The sequence below is a fragment of the Copidosoma floridanum genome, unplaced genomic scaffold, assembly GCF_036245765.1.
Source record: "Copidosoma floridanum isolate Cflo_tuat_1 unplaced genomic scaffold, Cflo_Japanese_pri ptg000011l, whole genome shotgun sequence".
NCBI classification, from domain to species: domain Eukaryota; kingdom Metazoa; phylum Arthropoda; class Insecta; order Hymenoptera; family Encyrtidae; genus Copidosoma; species Copidosoma floridanum.
The window spans coordinates 1,491,208-1,512,957 of record NW_028321888.1 but is presented as its reverse complement, the minus strand read 5'-3'; the positions used below and the strand labels follow the sequence as shown (position 1 = coordinate 1,512,957).

Below are 21,750 nucleotides of genomic sequence, written 5' to 3'. Positions count from 1 at the left end.
ATAGTATTGGAAACAATTCAAGTAATTTAAATTTAAATTCTTTCTCTGGTAATAATGATAGCGAGCATTATGCCTTATCACAACATAATAATGTCAGAATTAAAAAAAAACCAAACGAAATAATAAACAAATTATTTAAATTAAAAAAAAAGAAAGTTGTAAGATGATACAAACATTACAATTTCTAACAACGAACACAAAATTTTCAGGGTCACAAAGGGTAAAACTAAATAAAAAAAAAAAAAAAAGTATTTCAGAAAAAAATTAGCAAATGAATCAGATACAAATTAAAATAATGTACACTAAAACAAAAGTCATAAAAACAAGCTATTTTAGCAAAAGTTTTTCTACAGTAAGTAAGTCATTATAAATATATTACTGTAAAAAGGATTATCATAATTGTTTATGAGAAATTTAGGTGTCATGTGACAAACTCGACTTTGAGTTTTTCAATTATAAATCGCTTTTTTTTTCTTTACTCATTACATTGGCACTAAATAATGCCAAAAAAAAGATTATTGTAATATCAAACGAAATATCTTAAATCACCATTGTTTTAATAGCTGCTTACATGTTCTCTTATACAGACTTACAGCAAGTAAAAATATTCTCCTAAGTTTACAACAATTAAATTTGTGTATTTCAAAAATCTTTGCCAAAATTTTGCACAAAAAAATTCACTATGTTAATATCATAGAATACTACTGTTTTAATTTGGTAACAAAACTTAGGTGACTCGAAAAAGAGTTTAAAATAAATCAACAATAGGGCTGAATAACATAGTGTCTCCTAAGAACTTGAAGCGTTATTTATTTAAACTAATTTTAAATCGCATGACATGGTGACCCACGTAATTTTACCTTATTTTGAGATGCAGCTGAAAGGTGGCTGCAAGGAATTTTTCAAAATAGTTAAGCAAGCTTATTGGGTAATCAGATTATAGATTTATTAACAGGGAAGAAAGTGGAGAGGGCGGAGGGAGGCTAAACAAAAATTTAACCCAATAAAAATAAGGAAAATCAGATAGAATTTTATGCCATCATAAGAAATATAGCTAAACGGACTAGAAATTGAAATAGTTGTAAAAAAAGGCATGAGTCAGCTTATTTTTTCTGCTATGAGAAAATCGGCAAAGCCACCATATTGCTTGGCAGGAGCGGGCGCAATTCAAATTCAAATGTTGAAAAAAGTTAAATAAAGACTTACATTTTCAACTTTATTAACACCATTATATTAATATATTATAACAACATTTGAGAGACATTCAATCCCTACAAAAATAAAATTTATTACTTAAGTTAAAATGATCAGCTTGATTAAATTGTACTAATTGTCACATTTTAGAATAAATACAACATATATTTATGCTGGTATTCCTACCAACTAATTCAGTTTCTTATTTCAATTGGGGTTGGCACCCCTACACTTAAATGGCAAGAGTCTCGTAGATAGTTCTCTCTCCTGCATGTGGCTTTTTGTTAGGTACGAGATCCCAGTGTGAGGCCCAGAGGCCACAGCATTAAGAATAACTCTATGGGGCTCGGTCTGACTCTCCTCCCGTGCTTCCCACCTGTATCCTGGAGATGTTTGTGTGATGCTGAGAGTATGAATCCGTGAACGGCAGCTATCAGTATGTCGGTGTACCGAGAGAAAGTATAGTAATGATAGCCAATCCATAGTGATGTGCTGGCTAATAGTGTGTAGTGGGCCGCATAGCATACGGTGAGCCTGCGAGAGAGACAAGGACAGACACTTGAGTTCGTTGCGAGACCGGCACTGAAGCAGCGCGGCACGGCATCGTCAGACTCTCGCCTGTCAAGATACCGTTAAGGCCGAGACCCCAGTTACACGAACACCAGCACGTCCACACACGGCTACCAAAGCTCCCCGGTGCTTTCGACACGAATAGTATCGCCGAGAACATCACCGAAGATATCCTAGTAGGTGAACATATCTAGTGTTGGTGCTGTGTGTTGTGTTGTGTAGAAGTAGTCGTCCCATATTACCCTACCTTAGTGCATTAGAGTTATCCCGAGTCCCCTATCGCGAGTTACTAGGTGAAAGACACCAAGTTGTAACGAATTGCAAGTGTAACAGCAAGCCACGAGGCTGGGACCGTCGCCTTTGTGGTATGTCACGCCTTAACTTTAATAGGAGTGGCTATTATTTAAAACAATACATTTATAAAAATATACATTTAGTTAACATTTAAATATTGTCTCGTTGTATTAACTCACCTTGGGTAGCGTCAACTGCAGCTGCAACGTAATAGCAACTTAGTGTATGTGGTATTAGTGAGAGTATACTAATAAATTAAAAGGGATATTCAACATAGACAGCTAAACGGTACTACCGGTTGCTGCAATTAGCACTGCACAAGACTCGGAACAACCTAATCCTTTCCCGAATACTATAAAATAACAAATAAAGTAAAATAAAAATAAAAACACACGTTAGTCACAATCCCCGACTAACATGTCACAGTGTATATCATGTCGCATACTTATATGCAATAATGGAAAAATGTATATACTGATTTATAAATAATCACAACAAAAAGTCAGCGCACCTGTCGATTTGCCTCATAGGCGGTGTGGAAAAAAGAGATAAAAAGTTGTTTAGTTTTCTTGTTTTTTCATAGTTGTTTGAATGTTAATATTAATAATGATATTTCAAGTAACAATAGATAAAGGTATAGTAATAGTGAAATAGAGTATGGTATTCTCTAATATACAAAAGAATCAACTCAAAAAAAATCAAAGATGGGTAGAGATTAGCCTCATCTAACCCTATGTTGACGACGTAATCTTACAAAAAATACCAAGTTCACGTGGGGGGTGGGGGGGGAGCTGTAGGGGTAATTAACCCATATTGATCCACTGATGGAGTATCTTTACAATACATTCTAAGTTTCTGCGTGAGGATGTGTGGAAGGGGGGGACTTTAGGGTGAGCAAATCATCTCATTTGTACCCTACTTAAACATATTTTCCCAAAAGAATTTTAAGATTTTGTGGGAAGCCGCAGGAGGGGGATTTTAAAGAGATACTGAGGAGAGGTGTGAGGGTTTAAATACATTTGTTGTTGGGTAAAAATCACAGAGAAAAGTAAATAATTTTCCCTTATTATGTGGAGGACCATCGGGAGTGTGGAGGGTATCGGATAACAGTATTATTGTAACGTTTTTCGTCAATGTTTAAAGTTTCTGTGGGGAGGGGGGGGGGTTTGGGCATAAAAATCCACGAGTGGGGCTGTGGAGGCAGTTGTCACATTTTTTGTAGGGTTAAATTTACAAAGAAATATAGATAATTTTTTTCTTTATGTCGTGATGGGGGCTACGGAGGGGACCAGGGAGGGTGTAAAGGATGTTCCGGACCTTAAAAAACAACTGTATTATATATATAACAGCATTTTGTTCTCTACACTACAACCTCTTTATTCTCCTATCAGCTACACTGCTTGATAAATTATTAAATAAATTTTAAAAGAACACAAATAATGTCCTAATATTGAACCACTCCAAATTGAACAGTTTTTCAACAATCTAATTCGATCTAAATTTTTTTCATGCGTTGCGTAGGATTGATAATATTATCTGTATATACTTTGTTTAGTCAAACGCGACTAAATCGAGTACTATTACGTGAGCGGAGAAGGATTAAAGCTCACAGCTTGTTCGTCCTCATCAATACATAAAACCGAGCTTCAATTCATTTTCTTCACACACATACACGCGTTACGTTCGTTTCTTATTTTGCTCTAGATTCTCGTTCTCTCTCCCCCTTCAAAACCAACTTCTTAGTTTGTCTCGCCCATCTTCGGCATTGTTCGCGTCCTGGCGCCCGATTAGCAGTCGAGATGAATAATACCTCCGCTAATTGGCACGCATACTTAGAAAAGGGTGGTTGAGGGAGAGAGAAAAAGTATCACAACTGGAAAAATTGGGTAGGCCTCATCCAGTCCGATACTTACCTCTGTACAGAGCGGTCTCCAGTTGTTTTCTGAGAAATCGTGTACATAGCTTGTCTTGGATAATTTTGCTCGTTTGAGTTTTTAAGAAGTTTTTTCGTTGCACCGCGATGCATCAACATGTTTCGCATCAATTCGTCTTTTGTTTGTCCGAATCTAAAATACAGCTGGGTTCCGCGTCGACACTCACCACGTGCTGTGAGCACCCACGGCTAACGTCCACACTCGCGGAACCGTGGTACGAAGACGAGAAGGAGAACAGTGCGGACGCGCACTTACACTCACACTCTTACACATTGACACCTCCGCATCTGCCCACCAATTCAAACCAGGTTGTTATTCTTTGTTATATTCATTTTTGTATCGGTCGTTTTTGCCTCTTAGGGGGTATCATTATCAGTGGCTCATAAATAGTGTTTTTTATTTCGTTCAACCCAAACCCATCTTATCCATCGTCAAATAACGTAAATGCTTTTACAAATAATTTCTTTTCATTTATCGTAAAGTAGTTTCATATTTTAGCTGTTAAATTACTGCCCTTAAATTAAGAAGTTTGTCCTGTGCTTCCGCATCATAGTGTTACCTTTCTGGCGTTTTTTATTTTGTATTTTGTATTTTGTATTTGCTCCGCGGTTTCCCTATTTAATATCATATTAAGAAATCAGATGGCTTTGTCGCTTAGATGCAGTCATTAGGGTGGCATAAGACCCCTGTGCCACAATTCATACTTCAATATTTTTTGTTAATCGCATCTCAATAAATTGTGGTTACATAACGTTAAAAAGTCAATCCACACTAAGTAATTCTAACACATTTGTATTTTTAAGCGTTAGAAAATAATGTACAATTGTGCAGAGAAAAATAAGAAAAGGAAGAAATATCTCTGTGATAGTAGAGTCTTTCTAATAAGCTTTATACACACGTCTAATATTTACGTACGCAAACAAAGATGGTCAGTATTAGTGTACTCCAACTAGAAATATTATCACCAAAACAACTTGGGGAAACGATTTCAGAAAACATTGATAAAATACGTGACGGAAATAAATTTTTTATGTCACATCATTCTGCCACCATTTACACAGTGTCATTTAAGTGCATAAGTAAAGACAGTAAATAATTTTTTTCAATGAATTTTTATCTTTTATTATTTATGTCAAGAAAAAAAAATCAAGAAGAAAAAAAAAAAAAAAAAAAAAAAACTATGTATCAGAACTAAACCAATAACCTTCTACACGCGAGCCAAGTATCTTACCCACTCTGATACGAGTATCGATGCATGAAAACCTCTTACCTCTTATAATATATTTTGTCACTTATTTCCAACTTAAATATACATTTACTTTTTGTTGATTGAGTTAATTTGATTAAAAATTATAACTGTTAGCGAATTATCCGTTTAATCAACTAGTCTTTATTTTTAACTTGACCCTCTTTTTTTGTAGTTATGGCTATCGAATGTATAAATAAATGTTTATTCAATTTTTACTAGTTTTAATTTTCTAGTAAATCGTTATTTATTCAATTTTTTTGTTTGTTTTTATCTATTTTTATTATTAGTTTATTAATAGAAAATTATACAAAAACATTACATTTTGATTCCATTTTACTCATGAAATTTTTTTTTATTCGTGAACGTAAATACTGGAGTAAAACTACTTTTATTGGTATGTTACACTAGCCTACTTCAGATAAAGTGGTGCTACAAGATGTTATGTGTGTATTTTTTTCGTATATTTTGACCTGCCAAACACGATCTTCGATGACGGCTTGCTGTAAAATTTGCACATAAATAGTTTCTAAGAAATTTTATAAAGGAGTTAAAAAATCATAAAATTTCGGCAAAAAAAAATTTTTTCGTATCCTCTAGCACATATTTGAGCAAAAAATGTCTCTTGAAATTTTTTTTAAAACATTATACTCTTTTCGTAAAAAATTTGCTAACTTTTGAAAAATTGGAATTTTGCGATTTTTAACCATTAATATCTTGATTGTTAAAAGTTTTTTTGCAACTCTAAAAACCGTAAAAGTTTTTTTAAATATTGTACTTCGAGAATATGTAAACTTAAGACTGGTAAAAAAATTTGTATTTTGATTATAAGTTTTCAATCATGAGCTTCCTGCTATGCTACCCATGGTCTGCATACCTCTAAAAACAAGATGTACACCCTAAACTTGAAATAGTCCATCCAATTTTTCTCGAGTATTTTTCTTACTTATACGAAATTATTAATGGTGGATTGTAGCATGTCTATGACATTAATAATCATAAACAAATTTTGCAACACATGTGGTTGTCGTCGACGCCGAGTATTGGCATGCGACAACAGTAAGCAATGGGCAGTGGAAGCTGTGAAGTTGAAGTTGTATATGTGCCGCTTAAGACTGTCAGCTCAAAAAACTTGGAGACGTTAGTGAGCACTATACGACATATATTGCGCAGCATTAGATTAGAGCTGTGTATTAAACTCTCTCACTAAGCTAATTTCCAGAGCAACTTTAATAAATTCTGTTATTATGAAATAATGACTGATGCGCAACTCAATTAAACGAAATCAACTTTATTTATTTGACAAGAAACCAAAGAAATATTTACAATGAAACTGTAAGTTATCTCTAGCGAGGAAGTTGCGCGGCACAATAACAAATAGTCTACGACCGTCTTCTGAACGAATAAATCTTTACTTTTTGAAAATTACGATGGTAAAATTAATAAACGGCAGCGGCTTACCAAGTACGTAATCGAAAAAAGAAACAGAGAGACCAACTAACGAACCCCTTGGAAGAACAACTTTTCGGGATTCCATAGAATGACGAAGAGGGTTGAAGCAAAAACAAAATGTCGACTCGCTATTGAAGCCAAGATCGACAGGAGTAGAGCGGCGCATCAGCAGAGAGAACAGCGTTCTGCTTGGGACCTGTAGTGCAAGGAGATTGGACTAGCCGCTGCGACTTCTCAAACCGAAGTGTACGACGCTCGGCTTCTCGACCGTGCCCAAGCGCAGGAGAAGATAAGGAGAGGAGACGCGCCGTACATAGATATACTCAATGCTTACGAGAATACACGACTTACGTGGTGGAGGATCTGACGCTCTCCGCTCCCCTCTCCATACTAACTACATGTACACGCGTTATCTTTCTCTCTCCGTCTTTCTTATTCAATCACGCACAGGATAAGTAACCAAAATGAGAAAAAAAGTTTTTTTCGTTAAATTAGAATTTTTTTTCTTATTTCTTGGATAGTAGATGAATTATAGTTTGAAACCGTAAAGTCCTCCATATAATTTTGTTTCATCATACTTTCCACATTCATCATACATATATTTTTTACATTTGTGTATTTGTTTTAACACTATGCAGTAAATAGATGCAAAATAATTCACTGTCAGAGAATACAGAAGTTTCATTGAGGTAACACTATTTTTCAAGTTTTGTACATATTTTTTTACAAGTGTTATCTTTCTTAAGCAAATTAAAATTTTTTAACAGTGTTAAGCAATACATGAGTAAAACTACAATTATTTGTTGCATTCGGTACCTTAAACTGGTGTAATATAAATTTTTTCTATAAAGACTTTTTACTTTGAAATTTATATCTTTTAACTAAAAATTTTATAAAAATAAATAAATAAGACGTCCAATGACAGTTGTCCAAACGGCTGGAACGTTGTTTTTGTTTTTGAATAAATACAAAAATATGACAGTTTCACTATTGGACGTTGTTTTTGATTAATAAAATAAAAATAATTTTTTAGATTATTTTAAATCAGTATCAAATAATAGTTTAATAAATGCCAAAAAAATTTTGGATAATGTAGTAAATAAAAATGCAAAATGCAAGATGTCCGACAAATTGAGGATGTAATCTTATCATAATAGCAAGCAATCATTAATAGATTTTCCAACCATCTCGAATTTTATATAGCTGCACATACTTTTGGATTTTTTCAGAGTATGCGCTCAGACGAAATGTTTGGAAATAAATGCTTCTAAATTAAATCTAAAAAATTTTAGGTTTATTGAAGATAACTAGCTAATGTCCGAAAAGATAAAGACATAAAAATACCTCCCTGTCATGATCATCTTGTAAAAAAATGTTTATGAAACTTAAAAAATTGTGTTACTTCAACAAAACTTCCTCATTCACGGATAGTAAATTATTTCGTATCTATTTACTACATAGCGTTAAAATCAATAAGTTCATGTAAAAAATATCGAAGTATAATGAATGTGGCACGTATTATAAAACAAAATTCAATTGAAGACTTTACGGTTTGAAACTATAATTTTTAACAAAAATGAGACCTGGGTATTTAAAAATGAATTACGATTTTTTTAAATTGTGAATTTATTTTTAAATATGTCGTCTTGTAGAGAACAATTCTAAAAGATAATTGTCATGTTAAACTAACCAAGAAATAAGAAAAACAATTTTATCTCACGGAAAAAAAAATTTTGTTTGCCATTTGATGCAAAATTTTGCTTAAAACTATGAATTTGATAGTCATGCAACAATCCTATATCAATAATTTCCAATAACTAATGAAAATACTCGAGGAAAATTGGGTAGACTAGTTCAAATTAAAGGTGCACATCTTATTTCTACAGGTTTGTAGACCATAGGTAGCATAGCAAAAACCTCACGATTGAAAGCTTATCATCAAGAAACCAATTTTTTTACTAGTCTGAAGTTTACATATTCCGAAAGCATAATATTTAACAAAACTTTTACGGCTTGCAGAGTTGCAAAAAATGTTCAACAATCGTGATACTAACAGTTGAAAATCGCAAAACTCCAATTTTTCAAAAGTTTGCGAATTTTTTACTAAAGGAGTATATTGTTTTGAAAAGAATTTTAAGAGACATTTTTCGCTCAAATATGTGCCAAAGAATTTAAATACATTTTTTTTCGCCAAAATTTTATGATTTTTCAACTTGTTTATAAAATTTGTTAAAAACTATTGATGCACAAATTTTACAGCAAGCCGCCATCGAAAATTATGTTTAGCAGGTCAAAATATGCGAAAAAAACTGGGATGGGACCATTTTAATGGAAAAAGCCACGGGAACCCGCCTGGCACCCACACTCATGGGTACTATATACGCGACTATAAAAATGAACGAATGAATGAGTTTGCGAGTATATTCGACAGATGCAAGCGTGACGTTTAAAATCTAATTAGCATAGACGGTAGAAAATTGTTTTCAATTATTTGAAAAATTCGATGAAAAGGCACAGTCTTGTACTCCAGTCCAAGAGCACGTCATGCCATGGCTTTGTTTTGAAAATATTTTATCTGTATAACATATTTTATATGATTGTTCATTTATTTAATACTAAAACATTTCTTGAAATTACACCCAATTACCAAATGTCCTCATGGAAATGATGATTGCACCACCTTCAATACATCGCAAAGGGTTATTTTAAATATTGTTTCATAAAAGGTATATTTTCATTCATACATCGTCTGCCATAAAATAACTTCATACTTGGATACCCAAGCACTTACTGAACACTGGTTTTTTTTTTATAGTCAGCGGGTCATCATCACCTGCAATGAATAAATTTAAATTCTGATATGTTTTTGATAAGTTTTGTTTGTTTCTACATTTTTGTGTACATTTTTAATAGTAAATTTATTTGTTTGTTCCTCAAACATATCGAGTTTTATTTTTTATATGATAATTTTTATGAATATCAATATAACGAGAAATACTTATACTTAAGAAGTATGAATTCAAATTAGAATACATAACTAGTTACGACATACAACACACAAATACGTATTTATTTAGGTATTGCATGCCATACATAACCTGTAGGGAAACCTTTCATGAACGGGAAATTTTTTTATGTGAAGAATAATTTCGTGAATCAACACGTATAAAACTTTCATGTTTATGTTATTAATACAACTACTGTTTCAAATAACTTTACATAATAATAAATATTGATATAAATAATTTAAAATCACAGAGCTATCACTGCTGCTTGATGTAAACAAATTCAAACAAAATTCTGGTATTAGTTGCGGTCATGGTTTATACTTACAGAGTTAAATTTTAAGCTTCAACTAACGTTGTGATGGGAACTAGACATAGATAGTGTATACTTATCTGTTTAAAAATTGTTGTTTTTGAAATTTTGTTAGGTTGTAACCGTAAATTAAATATTTTAACGGTAAATTCCCTCACAAATGCATGCAACTGAATTTTGGCATTGCAATTTAATCGTTCCTTACTCTGCTGCAGTCAAGAATATTCAAGGAATTTTTTCCAATTTTTCCATCATAATTCGGCAGTGCGACAAGCTCACAAATTTGTGAATTTAGACTTCCTAAAATAAAAAGTAAGAACCCGCAAAGCTAAAAAATATCATGTTTTTTTGCATAATGTTAGATTATCGACTCGGAAGGGTAAGAACTTGTGGGTTAAAATAAACCTATTTAAAATCTTACTAATGCATGTATAGCAAAGTCCTAAAATATTTTTAACAATAGCAATAAAAAAGCTCAAAGTTTTGCAAAAATACGCTAGCTTTTTACTAAATTCAGTAGGATCTGCTAGGTGGCGTAGTAGTAAAATCGAAACTACCTAAACTAGAAGTAAGTGGATCTGGTTATAATATCCCTAAGCAAGTTGCCTGATACCATAGTCATTCACCAGCAGTGCATGATGAATAGAGTTGTGAGTCGTGCAGCTGGGTATCCCGTCTACCAACGACACTCTTTTTCAAGAGAAATATCTGTTAGAGACCCCGTTTCAAAAACTCACAGATACTGCAGGAAAAAAAAATTCACATAAAATTAACCTAGACTTTAAAATATCCGTCCTTAGGAACCGCTAAATTTATTTGAAACATTGTTTAAAAAATTCGTAAAGTGAAAAAAATTGGTTTTTTTAAAATAGCATAAAAAGTCTATACCGTATGGAAAATCGGTCTGCATGTCAAATGTAACTCTTAAAAAGATCTACAAAATAAAAAAAAAAAATTGATTGCTATAGGTTATTTCGTTCGTCCGCATAGTTAAAAAACCACTAAAACTAGCATATTTTTTGATTGTTAATAACAAATAACACCTTCAATCAAATACTTTTAAAGCAAATAAAAGTTGTGTGTCTTGATGGCATTATTCAACGCTTAAAATTTCAAATCGATATAATTAATAGTTGTTGTAAAAAGTCATTAGTTTATAACAAAGATGCTTGCGTAAAATCGCTGTCATTTTTTTTTACATGGTACACTAATGATTTTGATTGAATTCTCTTCTTAAAGAGTTACTATAACTACAATTCTTATTTTATTAATTTTTGCAAATTATACTATTTAAAAACGTATTCAAAAAACAGGAAAAGCGACTTACGTCGAATTCCATCCCGGCCCAATAAATTTACAAGTGACACGAATAAAAGGCGCTTTGAATGCCAACGTCTCTGGCGTAACACCAGGAGACGTCTAACTAGAGCACAATCCGCTCAAACAATTTGGGATTTAGTGGTCATTCTTTCAACCATCCTGGTGCTACCAAAGAAGATTTTGCTACAACAGTAACCCAGGGAGAAGAACACTAAGGAGTTCAGGCAGACACACTAGCTAGAAATTTCATCACCCCCTCTTCAGTGGTTATTCCCAACGGCATACCCATGAAAGTGATATTTTCTAGGCCCTCTTTTCCTTTTCCTGACCAGTGGTGAGCGGTTACTTATCCGGGAACAACTCAAAGACAAGATATTCTCCAGCTAGCGGTGTACCTTCCTCCAGCACGGTCTCCGTACACTGAGACTCCGAGGTTAAGAGTCAAGCTACCCGCAACCAGCTTTCCATCATTAAAAATAATAACAAGGAATAGCTGGAAGTGTCACCACTGGCCCTTTTCAGGGCCACCATGAGAATTTACATTCTTTAATTAACCATCAATCTCTTTGGTTCTTTTAAGAGCTATCAAACATTAGACTACCTTGACAACAAATAGATTTTTATAACAATTTCTAGCAACGATTCGTCTACAAAAATAGAATATAAAACCAGCCACTGTTAAACTAAGTCACTCATTCACTGGCACACGTCGCGAAAGGAATTTTTCTCTATGAGACTGGATATCCTGACTACCGATAACCCTACATTATACTCTCGACTCTAAGCATTCAACCAGAAATTACCGATCCTCTTCGAGGTCCGCTCTAAGTGAACCCAACAGTAAAGCTATAAAGGAGAAATAAACTTGAGCAAACGGGGCAGTCTTCAACAGGCAACCGTCACAAACCAATTTCCCCACATCGGATCACCAAAAGGGTCACACAAACTAACAAACGAACAAAAGTGTTTTCAATAAGAAGTTTTTGAAGTTACATTTCTATAGGCACGTTATGCGCGAGGATAAATCGATGATTTCAGATTTTGACACTGAGAAAAAGTGTGACGGAAGTGGATTTTGCTTGATTCTCCGCCTTCGCCGCGCTCCTCTTGAAGTACTTCCGGTCCCCTACACCACACGACACCGCACAACCGCACAACGTGAGGGCACAACACTACAGCACACATTTTAAATTTTACTTTTTTTTTCTATTATTGAAAAAAAAAAAAAAAAGAAAAAAACAGTTTCCAAAGAGATTTTAACACCCGACCTCTTGCATACTGGCTAAGACCCTTACCCACTCAGCTATGAGCAGGCTCAACATTGAAAAATCAATTACTTTATCTTATCTCACAGTTTGCAACTTATTTTTAATGTAAAGATTTATTTCATGTATTGTGACGGCGAGAGACCGTCAAGCCATCACCGGTAGGCTGGGATAGGTAGGGAAGTAGGGAAAAGGGGGAAAAGAGTTAAAAGGACTAGGTAGGAAACGGGTAAGAGAAAGGAGGGGAAATTAAGGAAAGGCCCAGAGAGCGGCAGATTAGCTTGGGCTTGCGAGCGCGCAAGAAGCGAAATCATTTTACGCGAGAAGCGTTTTTTCGGAGTTTTTTTTCTTTTTTGTAGTTGTTTGCGGCTGTGCATCCTTTTTCGTCGTTCCAAAGCTCGGAGTGGTTTCCTGGAGTAGCCGTTTGGTGCAAGTTCGCTCCTGGTTCTGCTGGGATAGCAGGTGACACCGGACACGAGGTCATTAAGGCCAATACCAACGACCTCGGCCTTCGGATGCTGCCAGTAGGTGACCGTTTATTGTAAAAGGCAGCGGCCCTCGATAAGCCCGCGTGTGTCTGCCCGTGACGCGATTTTGCGATGTTTTTACAGAACCTTCTGGAGTATCAATAAATTATAATTTTGTATCACTGTGAATAATTTTATTAAAAATTATTTTTTGATTATTATTAAGGTTAACAAATAAATCCTTAAAATTTGTTTCTAAATCAATCACAGTATTATTGCCCTCAATATTTTCAAATTTTACTTTTTTATTTAGTTCTGGTAGTCCATAATCTTTACATGATTTTTCTTTAAATTTAAAAATTTCAAATAAATGTATAAGAGCATTGTTTTGTCTATCGTCTTTTAAATCTTCAATGAAAAATTTGTTCCAGTGATTCCCAAATAGACTTACCGCAAACGTTTTCAGATATTAAAAACTAAGCGAAAAATTTTTCAGTTATGGCAGCATAACGTTACAAGATTCTTTAAATATTTTATATACTTGAGAGTCGTGTTCAACTTAACCTGAAGCAATAGCAGTATCTCTAAATGAATTGTAATGTATGTTATCACCTGTTTTTAAACTTTCGAAAGATTCAGCTCCACTCACACATTTTCAAGTTAATAAAAAAAATAAAAAAAACACTCAGAGTCCTTAGGTGATACTATTATAAGTCGCCCTATTGTTAAAATACGTCTAACTCTCTCTCTTCTACCTTAATTTTTTACCGTCGAATTAAAACAGTAATATTCTAGAATATTCGCGTATCTAATTTTTTTGCAAAACTATTTATTTCATTTTATTTCATTTACACCAAGCCGTTAATGCTGTTTCTGAGTTTTCTATAGCTTTAAACATATTATTTTTTTGAAAAACTAAATTTTATTTATTTTTAATATGACTAGTAAAATAAATACAGAATGACTACGTCTACACAGAGGGAATTCTTGCAATCACCATGCTGCTTCCATGGGGCTTAAATAGTGGCCATCTACATAACGTGATATTTAATTAAAAAATTTTACATCGTCTTTTTTATCACTCGTACCTGTTTTCGTTATTTTACGTGATGCTCTAGCTTCTCCTTTATGAATACAATCAAAAATTTACTTTATACTTTGAATAGATGCACAATACTCAACATCAATGTGTCAATTATATTTGGTTAACAAAAATGGATTGTATGGTACTCCCATTGAATTATTAACTAAAATTTTTCATTAATATTTTTGATTCAATATATGTGATTATTACATCTATTGTCACTTCTTTTGTAATTCGCGTATCCATTTTTTGTAAAAACAGTATGATTGGTTAACTTTTTTGGAAACTGTTTAGTACAAATTTTTTGATGATTCGTAAGACATGGACTATCTTTACCATGAGATCCATGAAGCATGTATTTAACAACTAATTCTTGCATTTGTGAATCAAGTGGAATTTCCGATAAAATATATTTATCTATGTCTGTAGTAGTGAATAATTTATTGTTTATATGCAATGTTACAATAATATAAGAATGAAATCCTGTATTTTGAAATTCAATGGCATAAACGTAAGCAATAACTTATCCGAAAATATTGTGTTTGGTTATATCGTCTAAAACTCAATTCAGTTTTGTACAAAATAGTCTAACAGTTGTATTTGGTATATCATTCGGAGTGGTACCTTCAGGAGAGTTTTTAAAAATTTGCTTTATTTCTAACCATTTAGGGTTATATGTAACGGTAATAAAAAAATCAGGTCGTCTAAGCTTTCGCATTATTACCATTACAACTCGATAATGTTATTTTATTTCTTTTTATCAAAATAGATGCAAAAAATATTGTGGCGTTAATATTACAGCATAGAGTATGGGACTAAAAATTTTACTATAAGGTCGATAGAAAATTTGATGAAAGTAATATTAAAGCAAGGTAGAATTTTTTGCTTTTGTTAAAAATTTCTGTCTATCACGTGTACTCCATCCTACATCTCCTACTGGAAATAATAAAGGAAATACCATAGGATCAACATGCTGTATCAGCATAAGCATCGATAATGCAACCTACAAAGGTGTTGATAAATCAGATGATAGTATTTATATCAATTTTTCCGTAAAAATATTAAACAATAATCGTGAAGGCTTGCTACTTCATGAACTTAAATTAAAATTAGGTACTATAGTAAAGTTAATTTAGAATTTAAGTATATCAGACGGCTTATGTAACGGTACACGATTGCGAATTACTAAATTGTCAAAGTATAAACGTATATCAACGTAGCACATCCTCTCGCGAACCCCATGATAAGAACTTATAGGGAATTTGTAGCTAATTTGTAGTAAATTTGTAGTGCGAGAATTGATTTTGTAGGGCCTAAATAACGCCCCATACGCTCGGATGTGCCAACTCGATATCAAGCTACCACATCTTACCGCGATGCGGGGCATTTAGGGGGATAGAAAAAACGATATATTTTGTAGCTAATTTGTAGCTTTCAGATGTATATCACAGATCTAGTCTAGAAAGCACCCTTGCGATAATAGGGGGTGTCACTGAACTTTGAGATCGGCCAAATGTCGCCAGTGTTCTATTGTATATTATTTCTAGACGTCGAGTGTTTAAGATCTTTAATTTCGAGATTTTTTACGTATTAGTGTATAGATACATCTGTATGCGAAGCAAGTACTCATAAAATTTGGATACACTGTGCATGTAACAGAATTTATACTTTGATATTATATATTTACTGATGTAAGTGTAAACTGAAAGAGTTATAATAACTAACGACAGTTAAAAGTAAATTGAATAAAATACAGTAAATGAATAAGAAAATAGAAAAACAATATTTTTTTTACATATAGTAACAGCCGTGGCACAACTTTGTAATTACGCGCTCGAAAACTCGACGATTTTTTTAAATCATCTACCTCCATCCAAGAGGTATTTCCACGACGGTAAATGTATGACACATAATGATTGGTCGTACAGTTATCATTACTACGGCGTCTTAATCCTCCAATTCCTTTAAAACCGACAACACCATCAAGAAAAATTTCTTCTTTTCCGTTTAAGGGGTTTTTTTATACATTTATACAGTTGGTCTAGTGTAACTGCATGGTTCTCCTCTTCTTGGTTCAATACATCAAAGACGATAAAGTCTCCTTAAACAAACATGTATTGTATGAATAATACTAGTTTTGTCAATTACTGTTATTATTTCTGTATTAATTCAATACTTTAATTTTCATTGAATGTAAATATCTTCAATGAATTACACCGTGTAGTATATGTTGTGTAGTGTTCCCCTGAGACAATTCTTCCTGCCATGTTTCTTTACGTAATAATAAGAAAATAGTAGGAAGCGGGTATACATGTTTTGGATTAAATCGGCACCTTGGACAAAGAAAGCGTTAACAAAAAAATTGACTTAAAAGTTATTTTTTATTCTTGGGTTGAAGAGCAATATATATTTTGCACAAAAAACATGTAAGAAATAATAGTTATAAGTGATCGTGTGAAAGCTCACTAAATTCTAAAGATAATAGCTTTTAAGGGCCATTTCAAGAACTGCAAAATTGATGAGATGATTCAAACTCTGTGCCTTTTCAATCTTTATTACGAAATAAATCTCTCTGAGCACCTTCCCTAACCCTATTTTTAGTTAGCATTTTCTTTCAGCCAATTTTAAGTTAGCTCTTTTTTAGAGTAAATTTTTAGTGAGCGCTTCTTTCCAGGTAATTTTGAATTAGCACTTTCTTTGACCAAGGCATTAGAGTCAGTTTGTCAGAAGATATTAAAAGAAAATCCAAAAAAATTCGAGAAACCGTTATTTGTTTTTTTTTTTAATAATACTCTAAAAAAAAATTTAAAAAAAAATTTAAAAAAGTATAACTTTAAAAATAAAATGAGTTTTGCTGAATCACAGTCCATTATTATCTATTGTCTATACAATATAGATATTATCTCTTACATATAATATACTAGCAGCCCCCCGTCTCGGCTTCGCCCGAGACTTACAAAATAAAACACCGTAGTGTGTTGACATGTAATGTGAAACATTTTTAGTTAGAAATTTTACACATATTCCTGATACATCTAAGAACAAAAATCTTCTTATTAAAAACATATTTTTTCGGAATCCATTAGTTTATTTGGTTGAATAATGAGGTGTAAAAATTCAAAAAAATTATTATGCTGAAAAGTACCATGCGTTCTTTATGCCATAAAATAATCGGTGGCCATAAGAAGCCATTGATTTACAGTTTCTCCCGTGTAATTCACGAAAACGGCTATTTTTTAAAGCTGTTAAGATTTTAAATCTCCAAAAAATTTATATTAAAAAAAAATTTTTTTTCTCATATCTCACAACTTTATTACCAGAGCAACAAAGTCCTGGACCTTAAACCCTACAGTTTTATTGCCACAAAAACACAAAAACATTTTCTACTTATTTAAAAATCTGAAGTAGGATCTTTAAAGATTTCAGAGATTGCTGTAAGGGTACAATGAAAAGCTGATCTTTCACGTAATGGACTGTTTAGTTGTTAATTTCGACGCTGCTGTTTCAATCTCGATAAATTTTCTGCGTCAGTTTCTTGACGCCTAAGTAAAATTGTATTTATTAGATACACTTGAAGTTTTTCTTCCGATTCACCCTCTTGCGACTTTTGGCATGCTTAAAATTTGTGTGACCCATAAAGGCTGTTTTCTGTCAACTTTGATAAGTTCTAATATATTTGTTGGCAAGGTAGTTCGACGTCCGATGGCCTTAAAAAAGACCGGTGAGCTTCTTAAGTTAACTCTTTCTTGACTGCAGTTAACAGCAATTGTGACTGCCTGGATACCTCAGGGTGATCTTCTCTGGCTTACTGTTGAAGACCCAGACTGATCGGGAGAAAAATTACAAAGTCCGATGCTTTGGGGCTAGTTGTAGTGCTCTTTCCCAACGTCTTCCGGTATAATGTCGAAGACGTTGGTGTCTAAAGCACCTTTTTTATTTGCAGATTCAGTTGTTTTGGTGATCTTAGATGGGGAGATTGGTTAGTGATACTTGTCTAGTGGAGGCTGTCCCGTTGGCTCAATTTTTTTTTCCTTCATAGCTGTTATAGGTTTGCCCAACGCAGACTTTGGAGAGGATCAGTGATTCCTGGTTGAATTCTTAGAGTCGAGAGGGTAATATAGGGTTGTCGGTCACCGGGTTTTCCAGCCTTGCGAAGAACAACTCCGCAGGTGACGTCTGCTAGTGAATGGCTGACTTGGTTTAATAGTGCCCGTCTTTAGTTAATATAGTCTTTTAGTCGACGAACTGCTTCCAGAAATGGTAATAAAAATGTATTTGTTGGCAAGGTAGTTTACACTTAGGTGGATGCTAAAAAGAACCGATGAAATTGATGGTTAAGTAGGAAACGTAAATACTTACAATGGCCCTAAAAAGCGCCAGTGGTGAAACTTCCAGGCTATTCTTATTCCTGATGATGAAGAGCTGGCTACGGTTGCTTGATTCTTACCCTAGGAGTCTCGATATACGGAGACTGTGATAGAGGGAGATACGCTGCTGACCAAAGAATATCTCGTCTCGGGTCGTTCCCCGGATAACCAACCGCTCATCGTTAGACGGGAACATGTGGGTAAGCGCATTGGGGACGCGACGACCAAGAAGGTAGCCGTTGTGGCTGCCCATGCCCCTCAGAGCTCAGAGCTGTTTTCTTCCCTTGCTTACATTTGTAGCCACAAATTCTCTAACTGCACCAAGTGGGATGGTGGAACTCCCTTACAACTCTGATGAGTTGGAGCAGATTGTGCTCTGGCTAGATATATCACCTGGTATTGTGGCAGAGACGGCATCCGTTGGAATTAATTTGTTTTTTTTTATCACACTCGTTGAGATTCAGGGTGAATGGACACTTAGGTCCCTTCCCCCTTAGAGAAGAGTGTCGTCCGTAACCGGGATACCCAGCTGCAAGACTATTATCAGCATTCTTAATACAGTTCGTTGAGTTGCCGAAGCTCGACTACAACACTATGGAGACGCTCCAGCGTATTATAACCACACTTATTTAATTATGTTGCAGGTAGCTTCGATTTTATGTCGACGCCACCTAGCAGATTTTACTGAACTAAAGTGAAAAGCTGGCATACTTTTGCAAAACTTTGAGCTCATTTATTGCTAATGTTATTAAATTTGTTAAGATAAAAACTATACTGAAACCATCTAGGAAGAATCATGAATCAGTGTGCAAAATTTCAACAAAATCGGTTCCGTAGTTTTCGAGGTTAGCGGTTACAACGATTTTAGCGCTTCTGCTTTATATATTAGTAAGATACCGACGCCCCAGACGAAGATTGTGCCCTGCTTGGAAGCCTGGACGAAGACGATGCCTTTTTACTAGGCCCAGACAAAAACTATGCCTTTTACTCTATAGTTTGGACGAAGACTACGCCTTTTTTTCGGAGTTCGAACGAATACTAGCATGATTCACGAAGAGTTACCATAATAAAATAGCTGTTAGTAGCTAAGCTCACCTTGCATTTAGGTTTGTAATTAGAATACTTTAAATTATCGCAAAATATTTGAGTAATCGTTTTGGAACAGAAAAAATAATTCATACCAAGAAAAAAAATATAATTATCGTCCAAGCTAAAAAAAAGACCACATATTTCGTCAGAACACGAGAAAATGGCATAGTTGTCGCCTGGATTCGAAAAAAAAGGCATAGTTTTCGTATAAACTAGAAAAACGGGCTTAGTTTCCGTCAGGGCTCGAGAAAAAGGCATAGTATTCGTCCGTCTGGGACCAAAAAGAGCATGGTTTTCGTCTAGACTACGAAAAAGAGCATAGTCTTCGCCTGGGACGACGAAACGGCATAGTCTTCATCTGGAGCATCGACATTGTATAATCGACTATTATATACAATTTTTTTACGGAAAGCCTTGATTTCTACTATTTTCCTCATTACTTTCGTGTTAAGAAACCTGCCAGAAAGAAATTTTCTGATATTGAGGTATGTGCGCTGTCAAAAATAAATCGAATTTTGGAATAAAGAAAACTGTAATTGAAGGCCTTAAAACAAAAAAGGGACTTAGTGTACAATCCGAATCTAAGTATTCGAGCAAATTAAAAAAAAATTGTTCATACTTTTTCTGCCATGTCGCGCTATTTTCTCCCTTTCTGTTTTAAGGCCTTTGTTTTTGCCTTTAGTTTTATTTAAGAAGACAACTTAATGCTGCTCAGGACAATTACTGGCATATATATATATATATATACATTTCAATACTACTAAAATGCCGTGAGCGCTTCATTCAAAGTTCTCGAATAAATCTCTAAACTGCCCAACAATTAAAATATTTGTGACGCGATGAATCTGTAGTTTTTAACATCATCTTGCATAAAAAGCAATGTTCCCAATAAAAAAAATCCATATGGATCGAAATCAATTTTGTTTCATGACTCTACATCCGCGTAAAAGTATATCTATGTAAATCGTACATATAGATAAGTTTTTTTTTTATTGGGTTGGATCCTCCTTATTGCTATTTATCATAGTTAATCTTTTATATCATAAAGTAATTCGGTAATACTTGTTCAGATATTCACATACAGCAACTGATACTGAATATTTTTTAAGCTAATTTACTGATCGTTATTTGATACATCGTCTCGTATCATTATGTTTTTCTTGGTCATCCTCACCACCCTTCCTTATACAAATTTCCAGCCAATTAAAGCACATCTGTTTCATTGCCGTGTGAATAAATAAAACTTTAAAGTATAGTAATATAATCATAAAGTATGTATAAAATATTGAACTATTAAAAAAGTCGAAAATTTCATTACGAATATAAATGTTGCATTTAAATTGCAATTTAAAATACCTTTAATAATCCGCAAATGATCCTAATTCATTATTGAGAAAAAAAAAAATTCCATGTACACGCTGGCCTGATCCGGGGATCGCTGAATCAAAAATTACTAATATAAGAAACTGCACTTAATAGATAAGTAAACGATCAAACAAGTTAAATAGATATATTCATTAGCTTACTCTGTAAATATCATCCAGTGGAAATTTCACTATTTGATCCAGTTGAAAAAATTTCACTGAAGAATTAGTGAAAAATCCACTGATCTTTTAAGGCCTTATTCATCCCACTGAAAAACTAGTGGAAACGTTACTGATTTAAGCAGTGAGTTTAAACTTATACGTTTACACGAGGCTTGCAGGATAACATGTATTACAGGAGACATGTGTATATTAACAGTAGATGAATTTAACCACAAAAATCATTTTAAAAAGTTATGTTGTCTTAATTGATTGGATTCATCAGACCTTGTATTTAAATTCGTTCTGGCACGGTAAGTATACGTTTTTTGTATTTTTGAGACCCTAGTCTTATGGCCAAAGTGGTAAGACATCTGACTAGAGTGCCGCAAGTTGGGGGCTCAATTACCTGGTGTGCCAAAACTTTTTAGAAGTACTTTTCTATTATAAATCATATTTGTAAGTAAATTTGTATTGATTACTATGTTTCAATTATTCAACAATATGTTATACAATATAAATTATTATTCATTCATATTCGAATATAGTATTCTGAAATACATTTTCTTTAAATATTGTGTGTAATTACTATTAAATTTTCAATATTATTTTTAGGAAAAGATTCAT

General features: G+C 33.6%; 1 protein-coding gene across 5 annotated transcripts in view; it reads right to left on the bottom strand.

Annotated features, from left to right (window-relative positions):
* The window catches only part of mRNA-cap (RNA guanylyltransferase and 5'-phosphatase mRNA capping enzyme), a 121,431-nt gene that overhangs the window by 94,865 nt on the left and 4,816 nt on the right, over positions 1–21,750 (bottom strand). For 2 of the 5 annotated variants that reach the window (XM_014354509.2, XM_089589930.1), the window contains exon 2: positions 9,338–9,523. The exons of the other annotated variants lie outside the window; for them this stretch is intronic. The gene's annotated coding sequence lies outside the window, so the exon portion shown is untranslated. The remainder of the gene's footprint in view (positions 1–9,337; positions 9,524–21,750) is intronic. 5 annotated transcript variants of the gene reach the window in all.